This window comes from Protopterus annectens, chromosome 13.part0 (genome assembly GCF_019279795.1).
Source record: "Protopterus annectens isolate FY-2018-M chromosome 13.part0, PAN1.0, whole genome shotgun sequence".
Lineage (NCBI taxonomy): Eukaryota > Metazoa > Chordata > Ceratodontiformes > Protopteridae > Protopterus > Protopterus annectens.
The window spans coordinates 441166860-441179334 of NC_056747.1; the positions used below are offsets into that span (position 1 = coordinate 441166860).

The window sequence follows — 12475 nt, forward strand, 5'->3', positions numbered from 1 at the left end:
ACTAATTAAATGGAAAATAAGTAGCAGTTTTGTATGCATGAGTTAGGCAGAATAAGATGAATCTTACAGCACAAAATGAGCAAGTGCAGAGTGATAAAGGGGAAAATAAGTCAGTATTTTGTATGCATGAGTTAGGCAACTTTTTTTTTAATAATTTATTTTTATTTATTTATTTTACATTTGTTGACCGGTCTAGTCTAGCTGGATATATGTCCATTTTCAGTAGAGGCCCGGGGAGAAAAGCTCCAAATTATTAGTACATCAATTAAAGTGTAACAATAAAAATAAATGCAGATGTAATGGAAACAGGAACATTTATTTATTTATTTTTTTTAATAAAAATTCCAAAGCATAAAACAGCACAGCAATTTAAGCGACAGAAGGTAAAAATGGTTGTTACCAGAGTTAGGAAGCCTTAGACAAGATAAAAATAATCTGAGATCCTGTAGATATTTGATAATTTGGAAAATTTAAGAACATTTGTAGAGCAGAGGTGTGTGGGAACCAAGAAAAGGTATGAATGGAAATATTTGGTGAAGATTTGATTTATGCCAAGGTTAGAAGGAGGGTCCAACCATCGGTAGTCAAGAAGAGATTACATATCAATGTTTTTCTCTTATCAACGAGGAAGTCTTCTTGAGCGAATGGTTTTACTTTTGGAAGAAAGTTGTGATGACTGTATTGACCAGTGAGATTAAAGTCCCTTCAGACCCAATGATGATTCTGAAGTGTTTGCTATTCTCTTAGCTAGTGTAGACAAAGTATTGCTAGAACTGAGAGAGCTAAATCAGTGTGGTTTGGTGGAGGAGAGACAAGCATTTGTCAACTTTAATAGAATGGTGCTGATTCAGAGGAAAACAGAATGAAACAAGCACCACTATTGTTAATGGTTCTTGATGCAAAGAAAGCATTCAGTATAGTCATCTGAGATTTTTGAGTAGGACAACTGAAACATTTTCATTCCATGAGAGAATAATAGAGTTAATTAGGATGATATATACAAATGGTTAGATGCAAGAATTAAGGTTTGGGGGGCCTCTCTGATATGCTGTGTTTGAACAGAAGGACCACTCAGGGGGTATCCTCCTCTGACATGCTGTTTGAACAGAGAGACCAGTCAGGGGTATCCTCCTTCCACTCTGTTTTATATTTAGAGCCACTACCAAAGAAGATGAGGAACGCTCTTATTCAAGGATGTAAAATTAGTAAAGATGAAATGGCGACTAGCAGTAAACTGTGCAGCAATACCCATATATATGGGGGCACTCTAAGATTAAGTATTTAGATATGTGGCTTAAATATGATTGTTAGTAGCTAAGAGTATGTGGGAAGAGACTAAACAAAAGATTTAAAGAAATGAGAAACTGGAAGCTCTTGATTAGATAATTAAGATATAAGCAGGGAAATGTTTCTAGTCCCTTTAGTTTTATGTACAAGTCGGTCATGTTTCTATTAACCTGATGACAGGTTGTGGACAGTAATAGAGTTGAGAGAGAATTTATTTGGAAGGTGGAGAGAATAGGAGTCAAATGGGATAGGTTGATCATCCCCATAGAACACGGGTGGTATAGGATTATGTGATAGTTATACAATTACGGATCATGTATATGTATACATGAATCTGTTTAAATCCATTGAACACTTGTCGACATGCATAACGTTGCTCCACATTGATCAACATTATGTATATCCACATGCAGATGTTCTTCATCTCACATTGCTGCAGTCCTTACATATGGGTAGTCCGCTGTCCTCGGTCGGCCCGAATACCAAAGTATTAGGCTGACGTCGGTCATGGGCGCTCAGTTCTGACATCAGAGTGTCAGGGTATTAAAGCGCATGACCGACGTCATATCCTCAGTCTTTTTTGCCGCATGGTCCGATGCAGAAGCAGAAGCAGCGTTTGTAAGTGCCGTTCGGCGTTCTGAAATTTTCGTATTCTGAGTTTCAGACCGAAACCAAGTTGGGCTAAGTACCCCGTTGGGGAATATTTTTGTTTTTTCTTGCTTCAGTTAATTCCGGATGTCAGAAAAAGTGAATAATTGTATTTCTTGTGGGAAACAGATACCGCATAGGGATTACCACTCTCTTTGTATTCCTTGTTTGGGACCTGAGCACGACGTAGTCGGGTGTCGCTTTTGTGCTAGGTTTAATAAGCGCACCATTAAACGTAGGTTAGATTGCGCTAGGCTTGTCTTGATGGCGGTGTAATTATAATATGCCGTCAGATCCTCCGGCGCCGCTACCAAGAAGCGCAAAGAAAAATCTTTAAAGTCCAGGCAGGATGAGTCGTCCGTTCCGGACGCCGGTTCTTTAGAAACTACGGTGGAATCTGTGGATCCAGCCGAGGTTTCAGTTAAGTCTCGGGGGGAGGCTTTAATTTTGCAAGATGTGGCCTCTCAGGAGTCAGGTCAGGCTGAGGGGGCCTCTCAGGTTGCTGTTCTCCCTTTCTTGCCTAAGGTGGTTAGGCCTTCTCCTTCTGTCTCTAAGGCTCCTTCCAAAGGCAGGCCTGGTTTGCCTTCCACGGGTGTCAGTCCTAGTTCTGCGGGTTCTGTGCCTAAAAAACACATGCTTAAAATGGCAGAAGATTTAATTTCTTTAATCAGAGGTTCTATGCCCCCTCCTGATAAGAGACCTAGGGTGGAGCCAGAGGTGGAAAGTTTGGAGCAGGCTTCAGATTACTCAGAGTCTTGACTGAAGACATTCAGGATTTTCCTCCTTATTCTGATTCAGACGCAGAGGATTCCACTCCTTCTGCTTCTCCTCCAGAGGATTTTTCTTTCAGAAACCCTGCATTCTATGAGGGAGCATTTTAAATGGGAAGGTCAGGATTTCTCAGATTCCCGAAAGAGGCTTAGGGAATTTTTGTTTTTACCACAACATAGGTCCTTGGCTATACCTCCTGTTTTGGATGTTGTTCAAGACGTTTTCTCCGAGGGTTCCCTTAATCCAGACTCTCTGCCTCCTGCGCCAGTTAAGCCAGACAGGTATTACAGGGTACCTGAGGCTCATAAATATCTGTATAAGAGTCCAAGGGCTGACCCAGAAACTATTAGCCAGGGACCTAAGGGTGTCAGGGCTTCTGTTGTAAAGAATCCAGTTCCTATGGATAAAGATGCTAGAGCTTTGGATAGATGGGGTAAGAAAGTGTATACCTCTTCCACTTTAGCAATGAGGGCTTTGAATTGCCAGTTTCATATGTTGAAGTATCAGAATTTTCTCCTTACTCAACTAAAATCTAAAGTGGATGCTTTGGCAGAGGGCATAGAGTGTAAGGAATTACAGGATTTGGTACATGCCTCTGAACAGGTGGGTAAGCATTCTTTGCAGTGTGGTTTCGATGCTTTACAGGCTTCTTCCAGGGTGGCTGCCACTGGTTCAGTTATTCGCAGGCACGCCTGGCTTAAGGATCAGAATTTGTCAGAGCATGTTAAAACTAGAATTTTGGATGCTCCTTTACAGTCTGAAGTTTTGTTTGGTTCTCCTGTGGAGTCTGTCTTGAAGAAAATGGAAGACAAGGCTAAGTCTATGCAGACTGTTAAAGATTTTTTGCAGGTGCAGCCTCCTAAGTTTAGCAGGAATTGGCCTACTAAGGGATGGGCTTATCCTTCTGATTCACAGTCTAGGGGTAGATCTAGGCGTGGTAGGGGCAGAGCTCAGAGTACTTTCAGGCCTAGAACATGGAGTTCACCTGCACAATCTACAGGTGAGGGCAGGGGCCAGTCCTTTCGTAAACAGGCCCAATGACCTGCATTTTCAGCTGCCAGATTCTTCCTGTCTGGCAGCTCCTTTGGGAGGAAAGTTGGCACTCTTCAAGCAAAACTGGCTTTTAGTCACCCAGGACAAATGGGTGTTGGACATTATAGACCGAGGCTACAAGTTTTATTTCCATACATTGCCTCCTTTCAAAGGCATGCCAGACGTTCCTCCGCAGCAAAGGGTAGAGGCTCACAAGCAGATTTCTTTACTTCTTCAAATGGGGGCTATACAGCAGGTCCCTCTGTCAGAAGTGGGCCTAGGTTTTTATTCCCGCCTGTTTCTAGTACCAAAGAAAGGACACACTTGGAGGCCGATTTTGGATTTATCTATCCTCAACACATACCTGGACATTCCAAAATTCAAAATGTTGACGTTGCAACAACTTCTACCTCTGTTGGGCAAAGATCACTGGATGGTAACTCTGGATCTCAGAGGCTTATCTTCATGTTCATATCAGGCCCAGTTGCAGGAGGTACCTGCGTTTTCGGGCTGGGACTTTACATTATCAGTTCTCTGCATTGCCCTTTGGCTTATCTACTGCGCCCAGGGTGTTCACAAAGGTTCTGGCTCCAGTGATAGCCTTCTTACGGTTAAGAGGAATACAAATTTATCCTTATTTGGACGATTGCCTGATTCTTGCTCAAGACAAGTACGAACTTCATCATCTACAGTATGTGATGGCAGTGTTAAGGTGCCTAGGGTATTCTGTGAACGAAACAAAGTCCAGTCTAGTACCCTCTCAGGAAATGTGTTTTCTGGGTGTGAGACTGAATACAGCTTCCCAGATGGCTTTTTTGACCCCGGACAAGCAAAAGAACCTTACTCTTTACTTCCATCAATTGTCTCTACGGTCCAGGCTGACTGTAAGGACAGTCCTTCAAGCCTTGGGGTTCATGGCATCTTGTATTCTGGTGCTTCCCAATGCCAAACTGCATATGAGGAAGCTACAATGGTATCTCAAAATGTATGGACACAACACTGCCAAGATCTGGACACTGTCATTCAAATAATACCTTGCATTCAAAAGGAATTTTTGTGGTGGGCTCAGGAATGTCACCTAAACAAGGGACTCTCTGTGACCCGACCAGAGGCGAGTCAGATTTTAACGACAGATGCCTCGGACAAGGCTTGGGGAGCACACCTGAATGGAAAATGGGTTCAAGACACGTGGCCTGCCAGACTTCAACATTTACATATCAACTTGAAGGAGATGTTAGCAGTCCAATTTGCATTGATGGCTTTCAAGGATTTACTTCACCCAGGGCAAGTGTTGATTCAAACAGACAACACAACTGTCATGTGGTACATCAACAAGCAAGGGGGAACCCATTCGTACCCTCTTTGCAGGCAAGCAATGATTTTGTGGGAGACTGCTCTCAGTTTACACCTCAATCTTCAGGCAAGGTTTCTACCAGGAGCACAGAACTCCTTAGCAGATGTTTTGAGCAGACAGATGGTGGATCCCCATGAGTGGAAATTGGATCCTCATGTATTTCGAAAATTGACAGTGATATGGGGAACTCCAGACATAGATCTGTTCGCTTCTCCACTAAATTTCCAGTTGCCAAAGTTTTGCACAAAAATGTTTCATCCCACAGCTTGGAAAGTGGATGCTCTATCATTCAGTTGGAGCAATCTTCACGTCTATGCCTTTCCGCCTCTGCCTCTCCTCCCAAGGTACTCTTGAAGGTCAGACAAGACAAGCCCTCCATGATTCTAATAGCTCCAGATTGGCCTCGACAGCACTGGTACCCTCTGCTGAGGAGTTTAGTACAGGAGCCTCCATGGCCTTTGCCTTCGATTCCGCACCTTTTGTCACAGGAGGGCAATCATTTCCTCAATGTCAGGATTCAGTCCCTGCATCTAACAGCCTGGCATATTCTGTTCTAGAACCTGGAGGGTCGCAGCTTCCACAACAAGTTTTGAATGTTATTTTGGAGGCCAGAAGGCCTAGTACAAGGAAAGTTTATGCTGATAAATGGAGGAGATTTTTAATTTGGAGCAAAACAAAGGGCTTTGATGTTTCCAAGCCAGCTTTAAGTGTTTCTCTTCAATATCTTACAGAATTATTAGACAAGGGTTTGTCTTTCTCCTCTATAAAAGTTCATGCTGCAGCCATTTCTGCTCACTATGACTGTGACCCTCCATTATTCTCTCATCCTTTGTTTAAGCAATTTCTTAGAGGGGCAAAGAACATAAGACCTCCACGTAGAGCTCCTACTCCTGCCTGGGATCTCAATTTTGTGTTGGAAAAGCTTACTTTACCTCCTTTTGAACCTGCAGCTACTGCTGAGTTAAAGTTTTTGTCTTGGAAGACTGCTTTTTTGTTGGCCATTACGTCTGCTAGAAGGGTTTCTGAATTACAGGCTCTTATGGCAGTTGAACCCTTCCGTAATTTTCATAAGGATAGGGTATCTCTGCACTAATCCTACTTTTATGCCTAAAGTGGTTTCAAATGTGGCCTTGAACCAATCAATTCATTTGCCTACTTTTTATGCAGATCCCCAAAATAAAGGGGAGAAAATTTTGCACACTTTGGATATTCACAGGCAGTTGCGTTATTATTTGAGCAGGACTAAAGGGTTCAGACAGTCTCAGCAGTTGTTTGTTTCTTTTGCTTTGGGTTATCAGGGGAAACCTGTTTCAAAACAAACTATTTCTAAGTGGATTGGCTTTTGTATTGCTTTTGTTATTCTCATCATGGTAAGGAGATTCCGGCTGGAATCAGACCTCACTCCACTAGGGCTACTGCCACTTCTACAGCTTTTTAAGGGAGTAGCTACTAAAGATATTTTGGAAGCAGCTACTTGGAGTTCAGTGCATACTTTTTCTAAACATTACCACCTTCCTCTTTATTCCAAATCTAGGGCTGGATTTGCCACTGCAATCTTACAGGGCATTTTGGCAGCTCCCAATGCTTTATGATTTTGCCAGCCTCCCTTTACCTCTGCTTTGGGATTTTACCCATATGTAAGGACTGCAGCAATGTGAGATGAAGAACATAGTACAGTTTTGTACCTACCATAAATGTAGATGTTCAAGATCCACATTGCTGCAGTCCAATTTACCCTCCCTCCTTCCCCTCTGTAGTTTGGAATGGTTGTATGGTTTGGGTGGTAGCTGTTATTTGTACATGCCTTTTGGGAAGTATTCTATTTTTGGCTGTGGCCTTTCTTTTTAGGGCCTTCTGACATCTGGGGCAAGAAAAGACTGAGGATATGACGTCGGTCATGCGCTTTAATACCCTGACGCTCTGATGTCAGAACTGAGCGCCCATGACCGACGTCAGCCTAATACTTTGGTATTCGGGCCGACCGAGGACAGCGGACTACCCATATGTAAGGACTGCAGCAATGTGGATCTTCGAACATCTACATTTATGGTAGGTACAAAACTGTACTTTTTGCATGTGCTAAGAATGAATTCCCAGTGCCTGCAAATTGTAAACCCCCCCCTCACTAATTATATATTCTAACTCCATGCCGACACAATCCCTGGGGGAATGGTACATTCCCCTACCTAGTGATTGTCGATCTCACACGCCTGTCGACTAAAGCACTGTTTGACAAAGTTCATGGGACCTGTGTGCAGCACACAACTATATTGGAGTGCTTTTATTAACCGAATCTCCAAAAGGTTGACATCTGTTTTATTCACAAACATTAGTTGCCAAAGCAAATGGATGACAGGTGTGAGATAAATACACTGACAATGGCGAATATGCCCCTTCCCTGGAGATTATGCCGTCTTGGAATTAGTGTGTGTAATTTTTAGGTGATATGGGAAGCCCCCTTCCCCAAAAAGTTTTCCTTACATGGTCTGCAGTTATGCCTTTAAGCATTACTTAAGGGTGTTTATCCTTTGTATTTTTTCCTGCCTTTTTCATTTGATATTTTTAGTGTTTGTCTACTGAAATTTAGATTGACTTCAGTAGATCTGTATATGCTTATAACGCAAGCAGATATGTTGTCTCTAACAGCCAAAGGTTGCAAATCAGCATGGAAAGAGAATGAAACTGTGGCAAATTAGAGAAATAAGAGAGTAAGATTTTGGTTGAAGGTGCTTACAGCGAACACTGCTATAAAATATATTTGCAAAGAAGCAGAACGTTCCTGTGTTAGCTTAATTTTCAGAATACAGAGATTTTACCAATAAGGATGACTATAAGTAGGGGTATAGAAACTAGTCAAGAAGGGGTTGGAATTTACTGGATAAAAATTTAGCAAAGGAAATAAGGTATTGGAAGCAAATAACTAGACAGGGAAAGGCAATATCATGGGTTGAAGTCAAGCAGATGTCTGCAGTTCAGGTTGGAGGCTGCCTTCCCCACCACTGATTGATTTTTAGAATATAGACAAAGAGAAAGAGAGAGAGGAGTGCTAAATGGAAGACCCGCTCTGGTAGAGTTTAGTCAAGTCTACAACAAAAGCTCCTGTTAAAAAAAAAAAAAAAAAAATTAGGACATGTAAAGTGTGTTGTATGATAACTATAGGAAACATTCAGAGGAGGTTAAAGATTGGGAAGAGACACTGAAAAGGCACTTTACAAAGGAACAATGGAATGACATCTGTATCGCTCCAAAATAAGCAAGAGAATCAATAAGGCAGATTTTCAAAATTTCCAGTAGCGTACTTTGTCAGAATTGTTGGGAGAGAAAATAGTTTTAAGTAGCAAAGTGATTATTTTAATCTGGGACACAGATCTTAATTTTATGTTCTTGGTTGCCAAAAAATAAAAGTCTAGAAAATAGAAATCAAAATCTAAAACTGTAATTGATTATCTGAGTAGTGTCAAGGAGATAAAAGAAATGTATGTGGAATTTTTAAAAAAAGGGAAAGTGCAAATTGCATAGAATTGTCCAGAACTATACATGCAGAATAATGAGGACGAGAGAGGTTTTAAGGAAATGTAGGAACTGAACAGTTTACATAATGTTGGAGTGAATGATTGCTCAAAAAATGTGTATACTTGCATACAAGTAGAAAATTTCTTAAATGCGTGTCTACATATATTCCTGTGTAAACTGTGCTTGAATAAAGATAATTTAATAAGTAAAATAGTAGCTCTGGCTGCTCCTTCCCTTTCCAGATGTATTATGTCACCCAATGTCTTCATCTTCCTTTGAAGGGCTTCAGTTGCCCTTGGGACTTTTGATTTGCAGGCTTATCAAGCCTTAAGATGTGAAATGATTTTGAAAGATGCATTAGTTGATAGTCGCCCGTTTTGCTTACAGTTGTAGTCCCGTATCTGTAGATTTTCCCATTTCAGTTAAACAAGGATTTGATGTCTTTTCATGCTAACTGAACTTTGTACCTGGAAGTGGTTCCAGACTTGCTTTTAACCAGTACCATTGCAGAAAATTGCAGCTTGTCCAGTTAGATAGTTCATGTCCTAAAAGTAAGTATTTACACACTTGTATTTCATTTTGAAGTGTGAGCTGCGAGTCTACTTTTTCTTGCAGCTTTTACTATGTGATGAACCACCTGTGCTACTTGTACCCCTCCTACCAATAGAAAAAAGGATGGGGCAGAGTTATTGGATATATATGGTGAATAATTATGTAGGTTTAACACCTTTCAGGATCAGTAACTGTTTCTGTCATATGAAGTGTACTGGAATGTATTTTTATCATACCTCCAGGCAACTTTAAACTGTGTTCCTTGCAAAGAAAGGGGCAAGATTTCGGCCATTGTTAGGACTGCTGAAACTGTGGGTCTGCATATTTTGAAATAGAAAATTCCGTCCTCTCCTAGAGTTTAACTCAAACTTTAGATTTCTTTTCTCGTATAATATGGTTCTAGCACTGTGTAGTTAACAGAAACCTGCTTGTACTTATTAAAACTTTTATTTCCTTGCATTGGAGTCAAAGAAAGGGAAAGCTCTCCTGCTTTTTTTAACCTCAACTGCTCAGATACTTTGCGGAATTTGTCTCCACCTGCACGACACTTCATAGATCCAGTTAAATCTATAGTTTACCCTGTCAGGTTAGATGGGCAGTTAATCCTGCTAATGTCGGAAGCACAGCAGCTGATATAAAGACAGAAAGCTGTATAACTGTTTTCCACTGTTTTTATTGCAGAGAGAAGGAGAATTTATAGCAAAGCAATTAGATCAAGTCAGAGGTTTAAAGGCAATTTGTCAGCTCTTCTGACAAATTTACATAAGCAGCAACACAGTATTGAAATGGTAAGCTTTAAATGTTGGTTATTTATAATAGTTTATGTATTAAAATATAACTTAAATGTAGTGGCAAAGATTTCTGTGACATTTAGAGAAAAGTAAAATATTTTTTCCTTGTAAAGTCCCCCAAGCGCACACACAGGACAGACCTGCAGAGAGAGAGAGAGAACTGGAAACCCTATCATCTAGGTGCACTGATCCTGTGCATAAAAAGGTCTTCTATGCTTTTTTGTGACATCCTTCCAGAGGGGGATGCATATGTGGTATATGCCCCGATCCATGGTAAAATATTCCCACTGATTTTTAAGTTAGTCCTTACATTAAGAGTGCATGAGCATTCTGTAGTCCACAAAGGAGATATGACCATTGATGGTAATCATAATATACAGCTGAATTTACTTTAACATATGTTTACTATTCCTTTTCTTAATGTTCTTATTGAAAAAAGCAATCAGAAGTGCTAAACTGTTTAAATGTATACACCCATGCAGATGTGCATTTAAACACAATACTGCACCCCACAGATAGTATTCTATATGCTACATACATTTTTACGCACAAAATGCTTGTTCTACGGTGGAGTTTTCATTTAACTCTTTAGATTCTTTTTCTGCGGTGGCTGGCAGAAGGATTTGGAAGATGTACATTACAATCTGGAAATGTACTTTGAAGATATGAAGCTTCATATTTCAGATACTTCAGCCAGATGAAGTCTTATAATAAATCCACTAATTTTTTTTAATAAAAATGGTAACCAAACCTGATCAGGAAGGTTATATGACAGCAGTTTCACCCAACTGTTAAAACAGCCTGCAAAGAAATAAAAATCTAACTACTTCATTCCCTTAAGCAGGTCTAAGCCTGTGCCTAATTGCTTTATAGAATAAAAAATAATGTATTGATGGTCTTTCGGGCATTAAGACTTTTCAAATTTAAAGTGCCATTTCCCTTCCAGTAGCAGACTATAGTAAATATTAACTGTAAACGTGTGTTGTGCAAATCATTCTGTGCTTTACAGTATTGTTTAAAGTCCTTACTGTGTTCTCTAGTGCATTAGTCAAGAAGGGATCCCTTGATGTCTTTTTAACCTTTTGGTCACCAGGGGTTTAAGCAACATTGCTCATTTTTTGATTTAATGGTACTAGCCTAAGTTACGTAGGGAAACTTGTTTTTGTAGTGTTTAAGGTCTAGATTTGTTAATGTTAAATTATCTTTACAATAAATATGGAGCACCATTTTTTGCTTCATTTTACAGGGAGCATGTTCTCCAAGGCCAGTGTACATACAATGTGGCTGTTGACATTTATGACCGTCATTCATTTTAAATTATGTATGTATAATGTATGTTACTGATTCTTGTGTTAAAGGTAATTTGATTTTTGTGGCAGTGTTTATTTGTTCTGTCTCTTCAATATCTTTAAGCTATACAAGAAGTGATCTGGTGTTTTATTTTCGTCCGATCAGTGTTTGGAGTAGGCGGATTCAACCTTCACATCTCATTTCAGAGATTTGGCTCAGAGGCTCCGACTCCTACCCTGCATGTAATTCTGCCCCCTTTCCTAATTTACCTCCAACATTATTTGCTGCCTGATTCCTCCAGATGTGTCCAAGAACTGTCTGTTTCACGGTAAGTGAAAGACTTTTCTATATTTTTTCCTACCTTTGACTCCTCCTCTTAGGATTTCTAGTATAGTGTTCGTTATTAGACTCTGGATTGTTAGGGTTTTGTAGTTTTTTTATAATTAGTTGGTGTAAGAGTGCATTTTCTAAGTGGCTCTCTTGCAAAAAAATTTTTTATAAGGGTTTGATATAGCGTGTGTTTATCAAGAAAAGTGTTGATTGTTGTGATAATTTTTTTGTTTTGTCAGACAGACCCTTGGGTTTTAAAAAGCACTTGGCTTTCAGAAATAAAATCCCTCCCCAAGGCCTCCACTCTGTTTACTGTTTAGGTGATGCCTACTTAGACTAATTGCCATGTCTTACAAATCTAGACCAACTTCAGCATCCCCCAGCAGTAGGGACAAAAAAAAAGGAAAGAAAAGTAAAAAGCTAAGTCCAAAGAAAATCACTGAGAGAAAGGAAATGTATTCAGAAAAAAAAAGTCTGAGGAAAAGAGGTTGGAAAAAGAGAGACAAAAGGTCCCCTGGGTTCAATATCTAAAACCTGGCAGTTGGATCCACCTGCTAGTCGGGTCCGAACTCCCTTTCCTTGTGCTACATTTTTTTCCAGCGCTGGTGTCTCTTGGTCCATACATCTGATTTACAAGACAAATTCCCTTCCAGACCCCCTTCAGTAGCTTCATCATCGAGGTTGGTCCGAGCCACCAGAAGTCACATGGAAATTGATGTTGACTGGATTGCGAGAAAATTCATGGACACGGATCCCAACTGGCAACCCTCCCAGCACTGTGCCCTAAAGGAGATTTGGGTACAGGCCCATCGACCAGTTGGACCTGACAGTTGAAATTTCAGCATCCAGTACTTCCCTTACTCTGTTGACGCCAATGCTGTCTGATTGAGACAAGTCTCTGAGCCGA

At 40.4% G+C, this 12475-nt stretch overlaps 1 protein-coding gene across 1 annotated transcript in view; it reads left to right on the forward strand.

Annotated features, from left to right (window-relative positions):
* PIAS4 (protein inhibitor of activated STAT 4) overlaps window positions 1-12475 on the forward strand; it is a gene marked incomplete in the record, with an annotated part of 1954703 nt that overhangs the window by 1354400 nt on the left and 587828 nt on the right.